The sequence below is a fragment of the Haliotis rubra genome, unplaced genomic scaffold (assembly GCF_003918875.1).
Source record: "Haliotis rubra isolate DU_JTF1 unplaced genomic scaffold, ASM391887v1 Scf558, whole genome shotgun sequence".
Classification (NCBI taxonomy): Eukaryota; Metazoa; Mollusca; class Gastropoda; order Lepetellida; family Haliotidae; genus Haliotis; species Haliotis rubra.
The window spans coordinates 728,027-737,574 of record NW_025767255.1 but is presented as its reverse complement, the minus strand read 5'-3'; positions in this window follow the sequence as shown (position 1 = coordinate 737,574).

Genomic DNA, 9,548 nt, shown 5'->3' with positions numbered 1-9,548 from the left:
AGTAAGCAAGCGCGAAACGGTGTTGGATTTCTCCTGGAAGCAGGACGAAATGCTGGTGTTGCATGGGAGTGAAGGGTCGCCCCATAGAGGAGAGGCGATGGTGGAAGCGGTTGCTATTGGCGCAGGCCAACCAGGTCGAATCCGGCAGGCGCTCAGAGGCTAATTTGGCAGTAAGCAAGCCGAACGGTGGTTGGATTTCTCCTGGAAGCAGGACGAAATGCTGGTGTTGCATGGGAGTGAAGGGGCGACCTCTTTAGAGGAGAGGCATTAGCTACGGAACGGTAGCTGGCGAGGCAAACCAGTTCGAATCCCGGCAGAAGCCAGAGGCTTAATTTGGCAGTAAGCAAGCGCGAACGGTGGTTGATTTCTCCTGGAAGCAGGGACGAAATGCTGGTGTTGCATGGGAGTGAAGGGTCGCCCCATAGAGGAGAGGCATTAGCGGTGGAACGGTAGCTGGCGAGGCAAACCAGTTCGAAGTCCCGGCAGGCGCTCAGAGGCTTAATTTGGCAGTAAGCAAAGCCGCGAACGGTGTTGGATTTCTCCCTGGAAGCAGGACGAAATGCTGGTGTTGCATGGGAGTGAAGGGTCAAGCCCATAGAGGAGAGGCGTGGTGGTGAAGCGTTAGCTGGCGCAGGCCAACCAGGTCGAATCCCGGCAGGGGCTCAGAGGCTTACTTGGCAGTAAGCAAGCGCAAACGGTGTTGGATTTCTCCTGGAAGCAGGACGAAATGCTGGTGTTGCATGGGAGTGAAGGGGCGACCCTTAGAGGAGAGGCATTAGCGGTGGAACGGTAGCTGGCGCAGGCAAACCAGGTCGAATCCCGGCAGGGGCTCAGAGGCGACTTGACAGTAAGCAAGCGCAAACGGTGGTTGATTTCTCCTGGAAGCAGGACGAAATGCTGGTGTTGCATGGGAGTGAAGGGTCGCCCCATAGAGGAGAGGCGATGGTGGCGAACGCGTTGGCTGAGCCAGCCAACCAGGTCGAATCCCGGCAGGAGCTCAGAGGCGACTTTGGCAGTAAGCAAGCCGCGAACGGTGTTGGATTTCTCCTGGAAGCAGGACGAAATGCTGGTGTTGCATGGGAGTGAAGGGTCCCCATAGAGGAGAGGCATTAGCGGGTGGAACGGTAGTTGGCGCAGGCAAACCAGTTCGAGTCCCCGGCAGGCTCAGAGAGGCTTACTTTGGCAGTAAGCAAGCCGCGAACGGTGGTTGGATTTCTCCTGGAAGCAGGACGAAATGCTGGTGTTGCATGGGAGTGAAGGGTCGCCCCATAGAGGAGAGGCGATGGTGGCGGTGGCTGGCGCGGCGCAGGCAAACCAGTTCGAGTCCGGCAGGGGCTCAGAAGCGACTTTGGCAGTAAGCAAGCGCGAACGGTGTTGATTTCTCCTGGAAGCAGGACGAAATGCTGGTGTTGCATGGGAGTGAAGGGTCGCCCCATAGAGGAGAGAGGCATTAGCGGCGAACGGTAGCTGGCGCAGGCAAACCAGTTCGAATCCGGCAGGCTCAGAGGCGACTTTGGCAGTAAGCAAGCCGCGAACGGTGTTGGATTTCTCCTGGAAGCAGGGACGAAATGCTGGTGTTGCATGGGAGTAAAGGGTCGCCCCATAGAGGAGAGGCATTAGCGGTGGCGAAGACGTTAGCTGGCGCAGGCAAACCAGTTCGAATCCCGGCAGGCGCTCAGAGGCGACGGCAGTAAGCAAGCGCGAACGGTGTTGATTTCTCCTGGAAGCAGGGACGAAATGCTGGTGTTGCATGGGAGTGAAGGGTCGCCCATAGAGGAGAGGCGATGGTGGCGAAGCGTTGGCTGGCGAGGCAAACCAGGTCGAATCCCGGCAGGGTCTCAGAGGCTTAATTTGGCAGTAAGCAAGCGCAACGGTGGTTGATTTCTCCTGGAAGCAGGGACGAAATGCTGGTGTTGCATGGGAGTGAAGGGTCGCCCCTTAGAGGAGAGGCATTAGCGGGCGGAACGGTAGCTGGCGCCGGCAAACCAGGTCGAATCCGGCAGGGAGCTCAGAGGCTTAATTTGGCAGTAAGCAAGCCGAACGGGTGTTGGATTTCTCCTGGAAGCAGGGACGAAATGCTGGTGTTGCATGGGAGTGAAGGGTCGACCCTTAGAGGAGAGGCATTAGCGCGGAGCGGTAGCTGGCGCAGGCAAACCAGTTCGAATCCCGGCAGGGGCTCAGAGGCTTACTTTGGCAGTAAGCAAGCTTAACGGTGTTGGATTTCTCCTGGAAGCAGGGCCTAAATGCTGGTGTTGCATGGGGAGTGAAGGGTCGCCCCATAGAGGAGAGGCGATGGTGGTGGCGTTGGCTGGCGCAGGCCAACCAGGTCGAATCCCGGCAGGGGCTCAGAGGCTTAATTTGGCAGTAAGCAAGCGCAAACGGTGTTGGATTTCTCCTGGAAGCAGGACGAAATGCTGGTGTTGCATGGGAGTGAAGGGTCGCCCCATAGAGGAGAGGCATTAGCGGCGGAACGGTAGTTGGCGCAGGCAAACCAGTTCGAGTTCCAGCAGGCGCTCAGATGCGACTTGGCAGTAAGCAAGCGCAAACGGTGTTGGATTTCTCCTGGAAGCAGGACGAAATGCTGGTGTTGCATGGGAGTGAAGGGTCGCCCCATAGAGGAGAGGCATTAGCGGCGGAACGGTAGCTGGCGCAGGCAAACCAGTTCGAATCCCGGCAGGCGCCAGAGGCTTAATTTGGCAGTAAGCAAGCAAGAACGGTGTTGGATTTCTCCTGGAAGCAGGACGAAATGCTGGTGTTGCATGGGAGTGAAGGGTCGCCCCATAGAGGAGAGGCATTAGCGGAACAGTAGCTGGCGCAGGCAAACCAGTTCGAATCCCGGCAGGCGCTCAGAGGCGACTTGGCAGTAAGCAAGCGCAAACGGTGTTGGATTTCTCCTGGAAGCAGGACGAAATGCTGGTGTTGCATGGGAGTAAAGGGTCGCCCCATAGAGGAGAGGCGATGGTGGCGAAGCGTTGGCTGGCGCAGGCAAACCAGGTCGAATCCCGGCAGGGTCTCAGAGGCGACTTGGCAGTAAGCAAGCGCAAACGGTGGTGGATTTCTCCTGGAAGCAGGGACGAAATGCTGGTGTTGCATGGGAGTGAAGGGGCGACCCTTAGAGGAGAGGCATTAGCGGTGGAACGGTAGCTGGCGCAGGCAAACCAGTTCGAATCCCGCAGGGGAAGCTCAGGAGGCTGACTTGGCAGTAAGCAAGCGCGAACGGTGGTTGATTTCTCCTGGAAGCAGGACGAAATGCTGGTGTTGCATGGAGTGAAGGGTCGCCCCATAGAGGAGAGGCGATGGTGGTGAAGCGCTGGCTGGCGAGGCCAACCAGGTCGAATCCGGCAGGGGCTCAGAGGCGACTTGGCAGTAAGCAAGCGCAAACGGTGTTGGATTTCTCCTGGAAGCAGGACGAAATGCTGGTGTTGCATGGGAGTGAAGGGTCGCCCCATAGAGGAGAGGCATTAGCGGCGGAACGGTAGCTGGCGCAGGCAAACCAGTTCGAGTCCCGGCAGGCTCAGAGGCGACTTGGCAGTAAGCAAGCGAAACGGTGGTTGGATTTCTCCTGGAAGCAGGACTAAATGCTGGTGTTGCATGGGAGTGAAGGGGCGACCCTTAGAGGAGAGAGCATGGCGGCGGTGGCGGTAGCTGGCGCAGGCAAACCAGTTCGAGTCCCGGCAGGCGCTCAGAGGCTTAATTTGGCAGTAAGCAAGCGCCAAACGGTGTTGGATTTCTCCTGGAAGCAGGACGAAATGCTGGTGTTGCATGGGAGTGAAGGGTCGCCCCATAGAGGAGAGGCGATGGTGGTGGCGTTGGCTGGCGAGGCAAACCAGGTCGAAACCTGGCAGGGGCTCAGAGGCTTAATTTGGCAGTAAGCAAGCGCGAACGGTGGTGGATTTCTCCTGGAAGCAGGACGAAATGCTGGTGTTGCATGGGAGTGAAGGGTCGCCCATAGAGGAGAGGCTTATGGTGGCGGTGGCTGGCTGGCGAGGCAAACCAGGTCGAATCCCAGCAGGGGCTCAGAGGCTTACTTTGGCAGTAAGCAAGCCGCGAACGGTGGTTGATTTCTCCTGGAAGCAGGACGAAATGCTGGTGTTGCATGGGAGTGAAGGGTCGACCCATAGAGGAGAGGCATTAGCGGGCGGAACGGTAGCTGGCGAGAGCAAACCAGTTCGAATCCCAGCAGGCTCAGAGGCGAAATTTGGCAGTAAGCAAGCGCGAACGGTGGTTGATTTCTCCTGGAAGCAGGACGAAATGCTGGTGTTGCATGGGAGTGAAGGGTCGCCCCATAGAGGAGAGGCATTAGCGGCGGAACGGTAGCTGGCGCAGGCAAACCAGTTCGAATCCCGGCAGGCGCTCAGAGGCGACTTGGTAGTAAGCAAGCCGCGAACGGTGGTGGATTTCTCCTGGAAGCAGGACGAAATGCTGGTGTTGCATGGGAGTGAAGGGTCGCCCTTAGAGGAGAGGCATTAGCGGCGGAACGGTAGCTGGCGCAGGCAAACCAGTTCGAATCCAGGCAGGCGCCAGAGGCGACTTGACAGTAAGCAAGCGCAAACGGTGTTGGATTTCTCCTGGAAGCAGGACGAAATGCTGGTGTTGCATGGGAGTAAAGGGTCGCCCCATAGAGGAGAGGCGATGGTGGCGAAGCGTTGTCTGGCGCAGGCAAACCAGGTCGAATCCCGGCAGGGTCTCAGAGGCTTACTTTGGCAGTAAGCAAGCGAAAGCGGTGGTTGGATTTCTCCTGGAAGCAGGACGAAAATGCTGGTGTTGCATGGGAGTGAAGGGTCGCCCCATTAGAGGAGAGGCGTATGGTGCGGAACGGTAGCTGGCGCAGGCAAACCAGGTCGAATCCCGGCAGGGGCCAGAGGCGACTTTGGCAGTAAGCAAGCGAACGGTGGTTGATTTCTCCTGGAAGCAGGACGAAATGCTGGTGTTGCATGGGAGTGAAGGGGCGACCCTTAGAGGAGAGGCATTAGCGGCAGAACGGTAGCTGGCGCAGGCAAACCAGTTCGAATCCCGGCAGGGGCTCAGAGGCGACTTGGCAGTAAGCAAGCGCGAACGGTGGTTGATTTCTCCTGGAAGCAGGACGAAATGCTGGTGTTGCATGGAGTGAAGGGTCGCCCCATAGAGGAGAGGCGATGGTGGCGGTAGCCGGTGGCTGGCGCAGGCAAACCAGTTCGAATCCCCGGCAGGCCAGAGGCTTAATTTGGCAGTAAGCAAGAAGGGCGCGAACGGTGGTGGATTTCTCCTGGAAGCAGGACGAAATGCTGGTGTTGCATGGGAGTGAAGGGTCGACCCTTAGAGGAGAGGCATTAGCGGAACGGTAGCTGGCGAGGCAAACCAGTTCGAATCCGCGGCAGCTCAGAGGCTTACTTGGCAGTAAGCAAGCGCGAACGGTGGTTGATTTCTCCTGGAAGCAGGACGAAATGCTGGTGTTGCATGGGATCGAAGGGCGACCCATAGAGGAGAGGCGATGGTATGGAACGCTAGCTGGCGCAGGCAAACCAGTTCGAATTCCGGCAGGGGCTCAGAGGCGACTTTGGCAGTAAGCAAGCCGCCAACGGTGGTTGATTTCTCCTGGAAGCAGGACGAAATGCTGGTGTTTGCATGGGAGTGAAGGGCCGACCCTTAGAGGAGAGGCATTACGGTAGAACGGTAGCTGGCGAGGCAAACCAGTTCGAATCCGGCAGGGGCTCAGAGGCGACTTTGGCAGTAAGCAAGCGCGAACGGTGGTTGATTTCTCCTGGAAGCAGGACGAAATGCTGGTGTTGCATGGGAGTGAAGGGTCGACCCATAGAGGAGAGGCATTAGCGGGCGGAACGGTGGCTGGCGCAGGCAAACCAGTTCGAATCCCGGCAGGCCAGAGGCGACTTGGCAGTAAGCAAGCCGCGAACGGTGGTTGGATTTCTCCTGGAAGCAGGACGAAATGCTGGTGTTGCATGGGAGTGAAGGGTCAGCCCATAGAGGAGAGGCGATGGTGGCGGAACGGTAGCTGGCGCCGAGGCCAACCAGGTCGAATCCCGGCAGGCGCTCAGAGGCGACTTGGCAGTAAGCAAGCGCAAACGCGGTGTTGGATTTCTCCTGGAAGCAGGACTAAATGCTGGTGTTGCATGGGAGTGAAGGGTCGCCCCTCATAGAGGAGAGGCATTAGCTGTGGAACGGTAGTTGGCGCCAGGCAAACCAGTTCGAATCCCCGGCAGGCGCTCAGAGGCGACTTTGGCAGTAAGCAAAGCGCAAACGGTGTTGATTTCTCCTGGAAGCAGGACGAAATGCTGGTGTTGCATGGAGTGAAGGGTCGCCCCATAGAGGAGAGGCATTAGCGGCGGAACGGTAGCTGGCGAGGCAAACCAGTTCGAATCCCGGCAGGCTTTCAGAGGCGACTTGGCAGTAAGCAAGCGAACGGTGGTGGATTTCTCCTGGAAGCAGGACGAAATGCTGGTGTTGCATGGGAGTGAAGGGTCACCCATAGAGGAGAGGCATTAGCGGCGAACGGTAGCTGGCGCAGGCAAACCAGTTCGAATCCCGGCAGGCTCCAGAGGCTTAATTTGGCAGTAAGCAAGCCGCGAACGGTGTTGGATTTCTCCTGGAAGCAGGGACGAAATGCTGGTGTTGCATGGGAGTGAAGGGTCGCCCCATAGGGGAGAGGCGATGGTGGCGGCGTTGGCTGGCGAGAAGCGGATCTAAATGCTGGTGTTGCATGGGAGGAAGGGTCGCCCATAGAGGAGAGGCTTATGGTGGCGGCGTTAGCTGGCGAGGCCAACCAGGTCGAATCCGGCAGGGGCTCAGAGGCTTAATTTGGCAGTAAGCAAGCGCGAACGGTGGTGGATTTCTCCTGGAAGCAGGACGAAATGCTGGTGTTGCATGGGAGTGAAGGGTCGACCCTTAGAGGAGAGGCATTAGCGGCGGAACGGTAGCTGGCGCGAGGCAAACCAGTTCGAATCCCGCAGGCCAGAGGCGACTTGGCAGTAAGCAAGCGCGAACGGTGGTTGATTTCTCCTGGAAGCAGGACCTAAAATGCTGGTGTTGCATGGGAGTGAAGGGTCGCCCCAGAGAGGAGAGGCGATGGTGGCGGTAGTTGGCGCAGGCAAACCAGTTCGAGTCCCGGCAGGGGCTCAGAGGCGACTTTGCAGTAAGCAAGCCGCGAACGGTGTTGGATTTCTCCTGGAAGCAGGGCCGAAATGCTGGTGTTGCATGGGAGTGAAGGGTCGCCCATAGAGGAGAGGCATTAGCTGGCGAAACGGTAGCTGGCGAAGGCAAACCAGTTCGAATCCCGGCAGGCGCTCAGAGGCTTACAGCGGTAGTAAGCGCCAAACGGTGTTGGATTTCTCCTGAAGCAGGGACGAAATGCTGGTGTTGCATGGGAGGAAGGGTCGCCCCATAGAGGAGAGGCATTAGCGGGGGAACGGTAGCTGGCGCAGGCAAACCAGTTCGAGTCCCGGCAGGGCCAGAGGCTTAACTTGGCAGTAAGCAAGCGCATAACGGTGTTGGATTTCTCCTGGAAGCAGGGACGAAATGCTGGTGTTGCATGGGAGTAAAGGGTCGCCCCCATAGAGGAGAGGCGATGGTGTTGGCTGCCAGCTGGCGAGGCAAACCAGGTCGAATCCCGTGCAGGGAACTCAGAGGCTTACTTGGCAGTAAGCAAGCGCGAACGGTGTTGATTTCTCCTGGAAGCAGGACTGAAATGCTGGTGTTGCATGGGAGTGAAGGCGCTACCCTTAGAGGAGAGGCATTAGCTGCAGAACGGTAGCTGGCGCCAGGCAAACCAGTTCGAATCCGGCAGGGGCTCAGAGGCGACTTTGGCAGTAAGCAAGCGCGAACGGTGGTTGATTTCTCCTGGAAGCAGGACGAAATGCTGGTGTTGCATGGGAGTGAAGGGGCGACCCTTAGAGGAGAGGCATTAGCGGTGGAACGGTAGCTGGCGAGCAGGCAAACCAGTTCGAATCCGGCAGGGGCTCAGAGGCTTAATTTGCAGTAAGCAAGCGCGAACGGTGGTTGATTTCTCCTGGAAGCAGGGACGAAATGCTGGTGTTGCATGGGAGTGAAGGTCACCCCATAGAGGAGAGGCGATGGTGGCGGCGTTGGCTGGCGCAGGCCAACCAGGTCGAATCCGGCAGGGGCTCAGAGGCGACTTGGCAGTAAGCAAGCGCGAACGGTGGTTGGATTTCTCCTGGAAGCAGGACGAAATGCTGGTGTTGCATGGGAGTGAAGGGTCGCCCTTAGAGGAGAGGCGTGGCGGCGGAACGGTAGTTGGCGCAGGCAAACCAGTTCGATTCGGCGGCAGGCCAGAGGCTTAATTTGGCAGTAAGCAAGCGCAAACGGTGTTGGATTTCTCCTGGAAGCAGGACGAAATGCTGGTGTTGCATGGGAGTGAAGGGTCGCCCCTTAGAGGAGAGGCATTAGCGGCGGAACGGTAGCTGGCGCAGGCAAACCAGTTCGAGTCCCGGCAGGCGCTCAGAGGCGACTTGGCAGTAAGCAAGCGCAAACGGTGTTGGATTTCTCCTGGAAGCAGGACGAAATGCTGGTGTTGCATGGGAGTGAAGGGTCGCCCCATAGAGGAGAGGCATTAGCGGGTAGCTGGCGCCAGCGCAGGCAAACCAGTTCGAGTCCCGCAGGCTCAGAGGCTTACTTGGCAGTAAGCAAGCGCGAACGGTGTTGGATTTCTCCTGGAAGCAGGACGAAATGCTGGTGTTGCATGGGGAGTGAAGGGTCGCCCCTTATAGAGGAGAGGCATTAGCGGCGGAACGGTAGCTGGCGCGAGGCAAACCAGTTCGAGTCCCGGCAGGCTCCAGAGGCGACTTGGCAGTAAGCAAGCGCGAACGGTGTTGGATTTCTCCTGGAAGCAGGACGAAATGCTGGTGTTGCATGGGAGTGAAGGGTCGCCTACCAGAGGAGAGGCGATGGTGGCTGGCGCTGGCTGGCGCAGGCAAACCAGGTCGAATCCCGCAGGGCTCAGAGGCTGACTTTCGGTAAGCAAGCAAGCCGCGAACGGTGTTGGATTTCTCCTGGAAGCAGGACGAAATGCTGGTGTTGCATGGGAGTGAAGGGGCGACCCTTAGAGGAGAGGCATTAGCGGCAGAACGGTAGCTGGCGAGGCAAACCAGTTCGAATCCGGCAGGCAGGTCAGAGGCGACTTTGGCAGTAAGCAAGCGCGAACGGTGTTGATTTCTCCTGGAAGCAGGACTAAATGCTGGTGTTGCATGGGAGTGAAGGGCGACCCTTAGAGGAGAGGCATTAGCGGCGAACGGTAGCTGGCGCCAGGCAAACCAGTTCGAACTCGGCAGGCTCAGAGGCTTACTTTGGCAGTAAGCAAGCGAACGGTGTTGATTTCTCCTGGAAGCAGGACGAAATGCTGGTGTTGCATGGGAGTGAAGGGGCGACCCTTAGAGGAGAGGCATTAGCGGCGGAACGGTAGCTGGCGCAGGCAAACCAGTTCGAGTCCCGCAGGGGCTCAGAGGCGACTTTGGCAGTAAGCAAGCGCGAACGGTGTTGGATTTCTCCTGGAAGCAGGACGAAATGCTGGTGTTGCATGGGGAGTGAAGGGGCGACCCATA